The sequence below is a fragment of the Monodelphis domestica genome, chromosome 4 (assembly GCF_027887165.1).
Source record: "Monodelphis domestica isolate mMonDom1 chromosome 4, mMonDom1.pri, whole genome shotgun sequence".
In the NCBI taxonomy this organism is placed as follows: domain Eukaryota; kingdom Metazoa; phylum Chordata; class Mammalia; order Didelphimorphia; family Didelphidae; genus Monodelphis; species Monodelphis domestica.
The window spans coordinates 442,418,579-442,432,807 of NC_077230.1; positions in this window are offsets into that span (position 1 = coordinate 442,418,579).

Consider the following 14,229-nt stretch of genomic DNA (forward strand, 5'->3'; position numbering starts at 1 on the left):
GTCTGTCTCTCCCCCACCCGCACCCCCCCTTCCTGGCCCCAGAGCTGTCCAAGGTCTTTCTCTCCCCTCCTACAATTCCTCTCTCAGAGCTGAACCTCCCAGCCCAGCCTGGCCCCCTCCCAGCCTCATCTGCCCCCTCCCTGCCCCAGGGCTGCTCCCGCTCTAACTCCAGGGTCTCCCCCCCCCCTCAGGCCTCTCTGCCCCGCCCTCCCTGGCTGCCCTGCCCAGCTCTGAGGTGGCCCCAGGACAGAACGTGACCCTGCAGTGCTGGTCGGAGCTATATTATGACTGGTGCGTCCTGTGCAAGGATGGAGAAGAGATCAGCCGGGGCAGGACCCAGTGCCATGGAAGGGGGCGTCAGGCTGAGTTCCTCTTCCCTGCTGTGACTCCGACCCAGAATGGCACTTACAGATGCTTCGGCTTTCCTAGTTCTTCCCCCTCTCAGTGGTCCGCCCCCAGCGCCCCCCTGGTGCTCTGGGTCTCAGGTGAGGCAGCCCCAGCCCCTCCCAGCCCCTCTCAGCCCCTCCCCCCCACCCAGCCCTCCCAGGCTCCCTCTCTGCCCTGGGGCACCTCCCTGCTTGCTCAGGGCCTGTCTCATTGACCCCAGAGGCCAGGGGGGCTGGGGAAGAGGAGGCTCAGAAGGAAGGGCACTGGTCCCCCTCAGAAAGTGTAGACAGAGAGACCTCTCTCCTCATGACCCCTCTAAATACACCCCACCAGTCAGGTTGGCCCCACATCCAGGCAATATTCTATACTGTCCCAGGAAGGTGTTTGAGGAGAGCAGAGCATGCCTGAGGTGGGAAGTTGGAGGAAATGGTAGGAAGGGAAGTATGTTAAACACCCCAACAGCCCCTCCTCCCCCTCTCCCTGTTCCAGGCACCTCAAAGAATCCTCACCTCTCCCAAAGCTCTGAGGCTCTCCCAGCTCTGATCTCCTCCCCCCCTCGCCCCCGAGGGAGTAACCACTTTTTCTGAGGACAGGGTGGGGGTCTCTCTCTCCCCCATTGCTGACCACCATCTTTTTAGCCAGGCCTGGGCACCCATTTCTCAGAGGGGTAATCAAGGCACAGGAGGGCTGGAGGGAAGGGACAGGGACAGAGGAAGCACCAGGCTGGGGAAGAAGAAAGGACAGGGCTGGTTAGGGAATGGGGAGCAGAGAGAGGCAGAGCAGCCCTGGGATGCTTTCGAGTGATCCTGAGCCCCCAGGAGGCATCCAAACCTCCAGAATGAACAGAGGCACCGTTAATTGAAAGGCTTTCTTTGTGAGCTGAAGGCTGGGAAGCAGCTGGCAGGGAAAGTGGACCTCAGCCAGGTAACCCAAGATGGAGCTTCTGAGGCTTTGCTAGGAGAGTTAGTTGGGTGACAGAACTCTGGAGGAGGGGCTTCTGGGACAGGAGCTGTGGGGGATGGTCTGGGGAGGTCACAGGGGTTTATCAGGACATTCACAGATCCCAAAAGAAGGGCACAAGAATGGTGTCTTTGTCCTTGTCTCGGGGGCTCTCAGGGACAGTCTTTGACCAGACAGGTCCAGAGTGAAGAGGAGTCCTTCAGTTGTTCCAGGCAGCTCTGGGGTGCCTGAGTCCTTCTCCATTCCCCTCTTTGTTTCTGAGTCCCTCTAGAGCCCCAAAGGCTCTTTCTTCTCTCCCTTTCCTCAGGAGCCCTGGGGCCCTGCCTCTCCTTATCCTCACAGGCATAGCTAGGATTAGAGGACTGGGAGCTCTACTTCTCCCTGACTTCCCCAGTATAGGGGGGGTGTCTCTCATGTGCCTGACCCCCATTTCCCCTAAACTGGAAGCACCAGAAGGACCATCTCCCCCCTCACCATTTCTTTGCCCAGCAAAGCCTCTCACTGATCCAGCAGTCTCAGGGCTCTGGCCCCAAAGCAGGGGGAGAACTAGGGGTTCTACAGCCAGCCAGGACAAGGATCCCTGAGGAGGATTCAGGGGGTCCCTCCCTGTTACACCAGCTCCTCCATTCTTCTCCCGGGGTCCCTGCCTGTCCCCAGAGGCCCACAGGAGCTCAGAGAGGGGTTACAGGAATCACAGGAGCATCAAGTCTCAGAACCAGACCAGGAGAGGTGCTGAGCTCAGGCCCATTTGACAGATGGGAAATTCATGAGGCCCAGAAAGAGGAGGGACTTGCCCAACATCCCTCACCCAGCAACTTTGGGCACAGCTGGGTTCACACCCCATTTCCAGACCCTCCAGCTCTCCAGGCCTCTCTGCACTGCCCTGCAGAGTCCCTAACCCTACCCCTTCCTCATCCCCAGGGACCTTCTCTCTAAGCTCTGAATCTGAGGACAGGCTGTCAGGTGAGTACCTGGAGGATCCCCAGCAGAGGGTGGAGGGATGCACGGGGGCTGGGTGTCCAGTCAGGGTCTGCCTGCCCCATCCAGCTCTCTTCATTTACCACCACTTCTTCTGCAGCACTTTATCATCCTTCTCCCATCTCTGAGCCTTTGCCCAGGCTGTGTCCCCTGCCTGAAATGCTCTCCCTTTTCACCTCATCTTATAATGCAAAGATGTCTAAGACTAAGCTTAGGAGCTGCCTCCTATAGGAAGCCTTTCCTGATCTCCAACCTGTCCCCTTCCTAGTTAGTGACTACACTGCTTAGATGGTACTGATTCATTTTTATAGGAGAAAACAGATTATTGTAGGGGAGTGTAAGCCCCTGGAGTTTACCAACTATTCTCTATCCTATCTCTAGCCTTTGTATCCTCTGAGCCTGGATTAGCACAAGGGCTGGCCCAGGGTCAGCGGTTAATAGAAGTCTGGTGAAATTAATCATGGAATAAAATGGGGGGCCCCCTGAGGACAGGGCTGGACAGGGGACTCCACAAACATCAGGATTATCTTAATCACCACCACCACCATCCCCCCCACCCCCAACCTTGATCTTCATCCTGGGCTTGGCCAGGTCTCTCCAGTCTCCAAGCAGGCATTCTTGTAGATGTCTCAGCATGCCCCATCCAGATCTCCTACAGGAAACCTCTCCTGATCCCCAGCTTGTCCCCCTCCCCAGCTGTTAGGGATTCCCTCCTCAGAGAGATGATTTATTTGTGTCTATGAGAAGGAGCCCCTGGAGGGCAGGAGTTAGCTTGGTTTTGACTTTGTATCTTATCGGATGGGCACAGGGTGGGGCATTAATAAAAGACTGGAGACCTGAATCATGGAATAAGACTGGGAGCCCCCTGAAGACAGGGCTGGGTCTCCTTCCATCCCCCTGGGGGTTAGCACAGGCAGAAAGTGTTGTCATGGTAACCCAGAGAGAGGAGAATGTCTTATAAGAAAGGGTGGTTCACAGTGTCAGGTGTAGAGTGCCTTTAGCCTGGGCAATGAAGACTTTTCTGATGACTTCGACGGGCAGCTTCTGTCTAGGGAGATCAGAGTTAGGCTATAGAGGAGGAAGGAGCAATCTTGGAGAGAAAGTATAAACTTGGAAGCTTGGAGGTTCAGGGAAGGAGGAAGCTCAGATGAACTGAAGGGAGAGGAAAGGAAGGACTTGGGAAGAATGAGGCAGGAGGCTGTCCAGGCCCCTCCCCTTTCCTCATCCATAGAGTCAGACCACCAGGAGGGGAATAACAGGCATCTCCCCAGTTCAAGGGAAGGGTCTGGGAGGAGGATCTGAGTGCTTGTGGGAGATGATCTCAGTGAGCACAGGTGAAATGTGGCCTGAGCACAGGGCATCCTTATCTAAGTGACCCACTCTGATCCCCAGATGCTGCTGCCCAGGATCACACTGTGAGCAATCTGGTCCACCTCATCTTGGCTGGGCTGGTCCTCCTCCTCCTGGGGGTCCTGCTGGCTGAGCACTGGAAAAGCTCCCGAGGGCAACCCCTCCAGTCCATGGCTGAGCACTCTGGCCAGACCAGTCCCTAAGACAAAGGAAGGAAGGAATGAACAAAACCATTTAAAAATCAAATTTTAAAAATGTAGTGAGGGCTGCCTATGTTCCATATTTGTATTAAGCACCAAGGTACAAATTATTAACAGAGTCAGACAGAGTCAGAGGGAAGAGACAATCTCTCTTGGTCAGTGATTATTTATCTGACTGAGCATTGAGAAGATCATTGGAGCTTAGCTCAGAAGAAACCCTGTCAGCCTTTGCTGTTAACATCTCACCTTAAAGAAAATAACTTTATTTCTTGATTTGAACATATTGTGAAATCTCCAATCAAGAATTCATAGGAAGTTAGTTGTCCTCTTTCCCCCTCCTGCTCTTTCCTTCCTCTCTCTAAAAGAATAAACCCTCTTAGTTAAAAGACCTAAATTGTGAGGTTAGTTATTGGGGAAACACCTTCAAGCTTACCATTTCTGAGAAGAATAGTTGGAAAGGGAAACAGGAAGTAGTATGTGTGGGAGGAACACAAGATCTAGCCTGTCCCCTAGATTATTTCCTAGTATTATTGCCCCAACATCTCCCTGTTACCATAAATCTTCTAATAGCAGCATCTATTACAGACTTATGCTTGCCAGGGCTGAGGGTTGTATAATTATTTGCAAATTCACTAAGGAGAATCAAGAAATTCACAATACAATAGATTATTGAAATTATCTGCTTCCACATAGACAAATTCTTGGGAAAGGATGTTCAGGCCTGATTTTTCTGATTCTAAAAATTAAACACAACATATAAACCTGTTTCCTGTGAGTTATTATGTTGTACTGAAGTGCCTGGTTATGAATCCGAAGGATGAAACAAAGACCAACAATGTAACACACAGGAGGGAGTTTATTAAACAAACTGCAGTTTGGGCTCAGTACTCTAAAAATGGCTGGACCCTGAGTCTGGGGCTTGCAGGCTTTTTATACACTTTTGTGGTAGGGAAGTGCACAGGAATTCCTGGGGTGGGGGAAGTGAACAGGAACTCCTGGGGTTAGGATCATTATGGCTCCTGTCATATGTCAGGTTGGGGAGTGACAGGAACTTCTGGGGTTAGATGTCATTATGGCTCCTAGCATATGTCAGGAAGGGATGTGACAAGAACTCTTGGGGTTAGGGGTCAGGGAGGGGAAAGAAGAGGTTTGGGAACTAGCTCTTCATGCCCCACTTCTGCTGTACATGAGGATTTTTCCTCATGTGACTATATCATCGTAAGGAGATTCAGTAGGAGTCAGGGTTTGATATTGCTGGTGAAGGACCATAGCTTGACAGTATTAATGAGATCCTTGATGAAGGCTACTAGGTGATTAAGAATGCATGGAACATAGATTCCTTAACTAGCCCCCTATGATCAGCATAAAAGCAAAGAACAACATAGGGTCTTATAGGGGTCATTAGATGACTTAGGCTAGGAGTCATGAGGATGTAAGGGAGTAAAGGAACTTCCGTAGACAATACTCTGCCTGAGTTTCTGGGGGTACAATGCCCATGTCATCTCCCCCCCTCTCCAAATATCTAAGGGAAGGGAAAAGGGTTGATGGTCTCAATATTTGTAGCTTCTTCAGAGCTGAGAATGGTTGTAGAGCTGTCCCTGCCTATTGTCAAGAGAGAGGTTTTGGCTGTAGGCAACGTCCAGGGCTTCAGGCTGGGATCATTGCAGAGGTAACAGTGGCATCTGGGTGACTCCCATGAGTGCCTTTACCCTAGAAGCAACTAGAGAAGTGACAAGGTTTCAAATGCAAGGTCCACATATCCCACAGGGGAGTAGTCAAAACTTGAACAGGGAGGGAAAGGCTGTAGGCACAGGGTTATTAGGGGTGTGTCCTCAGTGAATGCCTGGGTCCTAGGTAGGTGGGGACCTGCTTGGAGATTTAAAGGATGTCCAGCAACTGCTTCCCCTGATTGGCAGACAGGTCACAAGGGGGGGAGTCAGCCCCTAAGATAGAAGTGTAAAAACCAGAACTGGGTCAAAAAGTAGAGCAACAGATATAAACAGAGAAAATTAATACAATAGAAATTGATATTACACATGTGCATTTGGGTATCTTAGCCAACAGAGTCCATCTTCAGAAATCATCTTCTGATAGGAATAGGTCCCTTTAGGAAATTAGATTTCTGAGTTGTTTGCAGAGTTGGTATGTGATGTTTCTGTTAAAGAATATCCTTTTGCAAAGTATACATTAACTATAAACATCTATAAACACTTGAGTAACAATATTTTACCGATGAATTTCTTTACCCCAGATTCTGGGGGAAATTCAAGAAAGCTTTGAGCTATATTTCCAAGCACAAGATCCAAACTTCAACTATGGCAAATTAAGGCTACAAATACTGTGAACCTTAAAATTTCTTAGACTTGTGAATGTTGGAAATTTCACCATTGGAAGGTTTCATGCTTGTAGGTAATTTCCTACTGATAGTGGGAACTCTATTGGAATGTGAATCCCATTGGCATGGGAGGTTCCTCCTCCTCCCTTCTTAAGATTACTTTAGGACAGAAACCTTTTGCTGAACAATGGAAAGGGCTTTGACCTATGCTTAAGAATAGAACAGGAAGTTCTTTGACTCATGATTGATTTTAGAATTGATACAATAGAGATACTTGGAATGACAGAACCAGGTCTTGGAACTTACAGTCTCCACCCTACTCAGTCCTAACAGGATTTAGGAAGGGCTGCAGCATAGATCAAAATTTAATTATTCCAATCTCCACCCTACTCAGGGTAACAGGATTTAGGAAGGGCTGCAGCAAAGGATCAAGATTTAATTATTTGAGAATATGACCTTCAACAGACATGTGCAAAGCCGCAGACCTCTGGGAGGTCCTGGGTTAAGCTAGAGCCACCACTGGCACAGGGAAAATGATGGACAGTGATTGGTAGATGTGAGAACTGAGGGGAGGGAACTTGGATGGTTTCCTTAAAGATAGCAGGGTCTGAGGACTGAGGGGTGGTTGGAGAGGTTTTGCTCTGAGAGGTTGTGCTCTGAGAAGCTTGCTCTGAAGGAAGCTGGAGGTGGAGGCCCCTGAGACTGTTTCTCCATTTTGGTCACGTGAGTGATAGGAACTGATCTCTTTTCTTGCCTCAGCTATCTAAGGGCTTGGGCCTTCTGGCCCAGCCTAAACAGAGGGGGTATTTAAGCCCTATTCCCTTCTCTCCCTTTTCTCTCTCTCTCTCTAATACTTTTCTTCCTCCTGTTTGTAATTAAACTCCATAAAAAATTGACTGCTGACTTGAGTTTTCATTAAGGAATTACATAGCTGAATTCCTTGGCGACCTTAAATTAATATATATCAGTCTTTTAAAGTGATTTCCTTGTCACAATACAAACCATCTATGAATAAACTTCACCTACTTCTCAAAGAATGTTCCTTAACAATTTAAGAATTTTCAATTATTAACCTAATATGTTGTTTGAGCAAATGGAAACTAGTTTTACAATTTGCATTATGTACTGATTATGGGAATTTGTCACAAAGGAAAAGGCAGACAGGGAAGATATTTCCTCACATCACAAGGGACACATAGTGAGGGCTTCATGTATAGGCCAAAGCTATCACTGGCTCCTGCCATCATTATATCACTCAAGGATTAACAGTCTATATGGTCAGAAAAAGTCCATTCCCAGGTGAGCCCAGAATATGCCTCTGTAACCATCCCAGGATGTTCTCTGTCCTTTGTGTACTTTGTCACTATTAGATCCCAGAAGCCTTCTTTTTCCTTAAAAGATAAGTCTTACCCATTGCAGCTGAAAGCAATTCTGCTTATTGGCAAATAAGAATTTCCATATACCTCAAAACAAGCTCTTATGACCATTTATCCTCTCTAAGGATTCCTTAAAGCAACGAGTCTACATTATAGCAGTTATTCTTACATATTTTGACAATAATTAATTTATCACTATTTAGTCACAAAGCCTGAACAGGAATGTTGAATTCATTAGCTCTACAGTAAATACAAATCAGGGCTAGATCATGTCCTGGCCTTAGGCCATCTGAAGGAACTAAGAAAAAATGAGTCAGGAATCACTTCAGGGTAACTGTCCAGAGAAATTATAGAATCATTTGTGATTTTACAACAACACATATAAATATTTTAGAAATTATCCCTAAGTCAAGGATCCAATTATAAGAGTAGAACATCTATCTGTTCTCTTTCACCTCCCTATGTGTCTCCTCCCTCCCTCTACTCTCTCTCTCTCTCTCTCTCCCTCTCCCTCTCTCTGTCTCTCTCTCTCTCTGTCTCTCCCTCTCCCTTTCTCTCTCTGTCTCCCTCTCTCTCTCTCTCTCTCTCTCTCTCTCTGTCTCTCTCTCTCTCTCTCTCTCTCTCTCTCCCTCTCTCTCTCTCCCTCTCTCTCTCCCTCCCTCTCTCTCTCTCTCCCTTCAAAACCCTCTGCTTAAAAAGCAGAACAAAACTTCCATTCTTCCTTCACAAATCTGCATACTCAAGCTTTATGGACTTTAGAGCAAAGTACCTTTCTTCTGAATTCAAATCCAACATACCTTTCCACCATTTCTGACTTGTTTAAGTCAAATAAACATTCTGTTGGTATCACTTCAATGGCTAATCGGTAACCTAAAAGAATTCTGATTTAAAGAATTACATCATTGAACCACTGCATCTTTAGCATAGTCCTCATCAATTATAAGTTTTTGATCATTTTAGCAACAAGTCCCATAAGAATCGTAAAATTCTGAGGAAGCATTTTTCACATATATGTCATTTTTAACACCCTACCCACTTCTTGGCTACTATTTGCAATATATATCTTCATACAGATCAAAATGTAATCAAAATATCAACCAACATATTCGCAAAGTTCACGTGAGCTAACTTATCAATTACATATCACTCAACTCATTGTATTATTCTGGACATGGAATGTTTGCATTAAGATTCCACAGCTTCAAACAAGCTACTTGGTCAGACAGGGCTGGCAACATTTACTTGCTTGAGCATCTTAAAGCCTCCAAAATATACAATTAAAATATACTCATCTTTAAGTTCTATCACACAGTGGTTGTCAACTCTTTGAGGTCCCTATTTCAGTCCCTAAGTATCAGTGTGGAACAATTATAAGCACTTCTTTCTACTTCCTGTGTGCAAGGAAGGAGTTAATAGCTTCTGAGCAATTTATCCTAAGGCTGCTTGACTTGATTTAGGTTTTATTACTTAAAAAATCCTTGTCCCATCCTTCTTTAACAAGTGAGCTTACTACAATTTAAAATTTTGAATGTATCAAACCCCCTTCACAATAATTTGCTCTCAGTGGATTTTATTTTGAACTCCACAACTCCCAAATAACTTTGATGAAGTCCTTTAGCAATCTTTCATTGTATAACCAAACTGATTTAAAGCATTTCCCTGTACTCCTCTCAAACCTCTGTCTAAAGTAGAATAGACCTTCCAGTTTAGTTTTCTTTTAGCTCAAAACATTGCTATATACCTGATTAAATTCCATCAACATTATTCCAATTTATAATTTGTTGTATCTATTTCACACTAGAATCCATAGTATCAACTAGTATCTATCAATTACTCTTATTTTTTCTGGCTTCTCCTCTTTACAATTATTTTAAGTAGAGGAAAGGTACTGTACTGAATTGTATTTAATCTTCATGACAAGCCCCTCTTGATTTCTGGGCTGGTCAAATTTGTCTTGTTAAGGACATACAGTTTGCATATCACATACCTTTAACTTATTTAGGTGAAAAACTTAATTCTCTTCATAGTACAAATGCATATATATTTTGTATTGACTCATCATTACTTTCCAGAAATTTGTGTCTGAATACATGTTCATCTCTGGATCACAAATTCCTTCCTATACATTGTGCACATTAAAAAAAAAACAATTCATATAACCTTTGTCAAAGACAATACCATTTAGAAATTCCCTCTTTTGCAAAATACCAAATTTTTAGTACTTGTATTATTAAATCCCTTGCAGAGATTGACCACTTAAAAAAAAAACTTCTTGTGTGTCATATGATTTCTTGTTGCTAGTTCTGACAGCACATACATTAAAATAACATCTGATTTTTAAAATTCCAAGTTTAAATTTTAGAATAAGTTCTTTTCAACAACATAACAACTTTTTCTGGATGACTTTTACATTTACAAAATAGCCAGAACAATTTCTGTCCTTCTAGAATAAAATATTCCCTCTCTGTGTCAGGCTGTCTATCAATCACATTTAGACAATTCTCAAATTCATTGAAACCATTATTCATTGCAAAATCTAACAAAAAAACTTCTAACCATGAGTTTTGTTATGCTCAATAAAATCTGGCTAACATTTCACATTTAGTTGACAGTTACCACAATACATGAAATTACATTTGTATCATATCAAAATCATTAGCAATCCTCCCAAGTTGCATGCAGAAACCCTTAGAATTAATCTTAAGTGAAAAGTGCCTCTAACTGTGGAGTAAAAATCTCCCTTTTCTGCTCTGAATTTTTCTCTTTTTCTTTCCTTTGCGGGCCCATCCAAAGGAAGAAGCAGGAAGAAATTGTTGAATAGATATTTGCTTTTGTCCTCTGCTAAGGATTTTTTTATTGGGGGAATTTCAAACTTGCAACTCCCCCATTTTCCTTTTTGTGAGTGTCCAATTTAAGAATACATAGATACTGTGACAAAGACAACGATAAACAGAAGCATCCCAAAAGTAGGTTTGTCTTACCAGTTGTCTTTCTGTTCAGAATCACCCCCTCTTCCTCCCTGCAGCAGAGGAGGAAAGCAGATATAATCAATGAACTGATAGCTTCCCAGTTTCCTTTTTTATCATCTCTGCCTGGATTTCTCGGCAGGCCTTGCCTTAAAATCCAAGCAAAGAGTAGAGTTTGGAGAACTGGGAGCCTAGTGAGGGGATAAAACTAAAAGGTAAGGAGCTTCTGTACATATTATGCCATCTTTCCTGCAAAATATGTCCAATTGTCACCTAATGTTAGAATTTAGGGTATCAAAAAGCCAATTTCCTCATTTTTTTCTTGATGTTGCTCCACTATGCAACATGAGAGGAAACAAACAAACAAACAAAAACACCCAATTGAATTTTCGCTGGCAGCTTAGATTTGATCTCTTCCCAACAGGAGGATTCTGCAAGGGTGCTTTTCCCTTTGTCTTAATTGGGTTGGCTAGTCCCAATCGAACTCAAACCTCAGACTTGGTGGCCACTCCACACCTGAGGCTTCCCAGACTGAAAAGAAGTCCAGCACAGCCACTACCCAAGTAGAGGATGGTATTACAATTTTACAGTGCAATGGATAGGCCATGCCTCTTGCTTATCAAAGGTGTAACATGGTCATTCAACATTAAAAAGAAATTAGTTTTTTTTTCTTTCAAGCTATTTAGAGCCAATTTTTCCCAATTATAAAGGTCACTAGAAGAAAATGGCCAATGAGATTGTGGGCCCTCTCTTTGAAGTCAGAGAAATGGGTAGTCATGAGGGAGAGTACAGTGGACCTCTGGGGTGGACTCTCCCTGTCCCATAATATCCTATAGAATGAAAGGAGTTAGTGGGCTGTACACAAAGACAGTGAACATGAAAGAAGACAGGGCAATACATGATGGACTGGACAGCCAAGACAGACACAACAAATATGAACGTTGTGTTGGATGTGCTCCTCTACTCACCCCAAGGGGCAAGGGGTGAATAGTCCCCAAAACAGAGAAGTGTGGCCTGGCTTCCCCTGGGGTCTTACCCCCTTCCTCCAGTGCATGAACTGGGTTTCTTACTTCCAACAAGGGGCCTCTAACCACCCCAAGTTCCAACCAGGGGGCCTCTAACCACCCTGAATTCCAAATAGGGGACCTCTAACCACTCTGAATTCCAACCAGGGGGCCTATAACCACCCTGAATTCCAACCAGGGGGCCTCTAATCACCCCAAATAAAGTCAACTAAAATCAACTAGCCAGAATACCCTATTTAAGGGAGTCGAGTCTGACGGATCCTTCCCATGGCCCATCCAAAGAAGAGGGAGTCGGGGATCCTTACCAGGTGATGGTAGCCAAGAGGGGTGTTACAGTCTTTGTCCACACGCTTTCAAGGATTTCCAACCTATCCCCTCATGGGAAATAGAAACTGCGTACTTTCCCAGTCCACACTCAGAAATAGGTGGCAGTTCTCCGGAATGAGTCTGGCTTGGCAATAGGCCATACTGTACATTCCCCAGGCTGGTGACCAGTGGTCAGCCACTTAGTCATATGTCGATGACTCAGGAGATTGATATGAAGGCTGCAGCTTTGTTAGGAGCCTAGAAAACTTTGGGGGTAAAAAAGTACATTTAAGTAGCTCCATCCATAACTCTGGGAGACACTTTGGGAAGATAAAAGGCTGCTCCTAAATCTGACCAGGGGATTCATCCTTGGCAATGGGGTCTGAATCAGAAAAAGGAAGAAGTGATCCACCAATCTGACCCAGATGACTCTCCAACCACCTCTCCAACACCTTGCTTCCTCCCCCATACCCTCCCCACTGCATGGCATCATCAGTCAAGCAGGACCCACAGAGAGGAAGGAGAAGAGAAGCTGGTCAGAGAGGCTCCGGGTGGGGACACAGTGCAGACCCAGGTCACATCCTATGCCTCAGACCAGCCCCAGGTGAGCCTCGGTCCCCTCTCCAACCAGCCTCTGGGAGCACCATGAATCCTACCCTCTAAGTCCTGTTGTGCATTAGTGAGTCCTCAGCATCCCCCACCTAGAGGAGACTTTACCCACTGTGAAGATTGGATTTGGATCTCCCCTGTGTATCAAGGAAGATCATCCATCCCCTCCCCTTCCTGAGTAACTTTATCTGTCTATCAAACATTCCTGACATATCACAGTTGCACCAGGGTTGCATTGGTGTACTTTCTGGCAGGCTAGGCACCACTCGGTCAGGTTACTTATAGGAACATTGTCTACCATTCCAATAAACTTTATTAAAAAAAAAAATATATATATATACATATGTATGTATGTGTGTGTGTATATATATATATGGGTAGAGAAAATATTATTTTTAATTATTACACCTGATTATAACAATGAAGTTACTTAGCTCTTCCTTTATCATGAAGATTAAATTGTAATCTCTTGTCTACTTTTAGATTTTAATCCCCAAATTATAAACTCAGTATTTAAAGTAGATCTATCCATTTTAAGTACAAAAGGTGTTAACTAACTACAAAAAGGTGTGAACACCCATTTCATACATTGAGTGGGAGGTCTGTGACCCACGTGTGAAAGAGTGGGCAGTCCTGGAGTGGAGCATCTGCTATGATTGGTAGACATGAAATTTAGGGGAGGTGACCCAAGAGAAAAAGGTCTTTAAATAGTGAAAACACACAGGGATGAATCAGTCACTCAGAATTGGAGTGAAGACAGACAATCACACTTGGAGTGAACATAAACACTTGGAGTGAAGAGAAACACTTAGAGTGAAGCCTGCTGGAGTTGAGGCTGATAAAAGAATCTGCTGATTGAACTGATAAGGTGGTGAGTGTAAAGACTGATTTAGTTCCTTGCCCTTCTGGAGGTGTGAACCTCTGAGGAAGGTCCATCATTTTGAGATTCCTTTCCCCTGACTGGTGCCTTAGAATTTCTACCTGGCTCAGAGGAAGTTGGAGCTTTCTCCCTCTCTCTCTCCCCTTTTCTCTCTTCATTTATTGTAAAATAAACTACCATAATTCCATTTACTTGAGTAATTCATTTTGGGATTTAGAAATTAAATCCCTGGTGACCATCAATTAAATATTCGGTCCAAACCATAAATTTAACACCACCTTAAGTCCTATCTGCCCCACACACACACCTCCACTGTGCGTGCGAGGAGGAAACATTGCTCCAGAGAAGGGGCATGACAAGTCTAAGGTCACACAGCAAGGTTGGAGTTGGAGGAGAGAAGCTGGGACTCTTAAAGGGGTCTCCTAGGGTCCAGCCTGCTTCACTCACAGCAGCCCTGACCCTGAGCTGTCTCTGTCCTTCCTGTGGGGATGCTGGGGGTGGGGGGAGCCAAGAATAATCAGGGTCTTCTCTGCCAGGGCTGTGACTGTGCAAGGGGACATGGACCCAGGAAGCAGGTGAGTCCTTCCCCCCACAATCCCCCTGCCCAGAGGACAAGATGGAGCTGGAGGAGGTCTGGACTGGGCTGACAGTCTATAGAGAGAGGGAACCCGGGGTGGGGGTGGGGTACCTACAGAAGGGGGATCCCCTGGAACTAACAGCTCTCCTTTCCCTCCTGATGGACTCCCCAAACCCTCCCTCAGGGCAGAGAATGACTCTTTGGTGCCCCAAGGGGGAGCTGTGACCCTCAGATGCAGGGGATCATGGGAGGCTGAAGAGTGGAAGCTGGAGAAAAACGG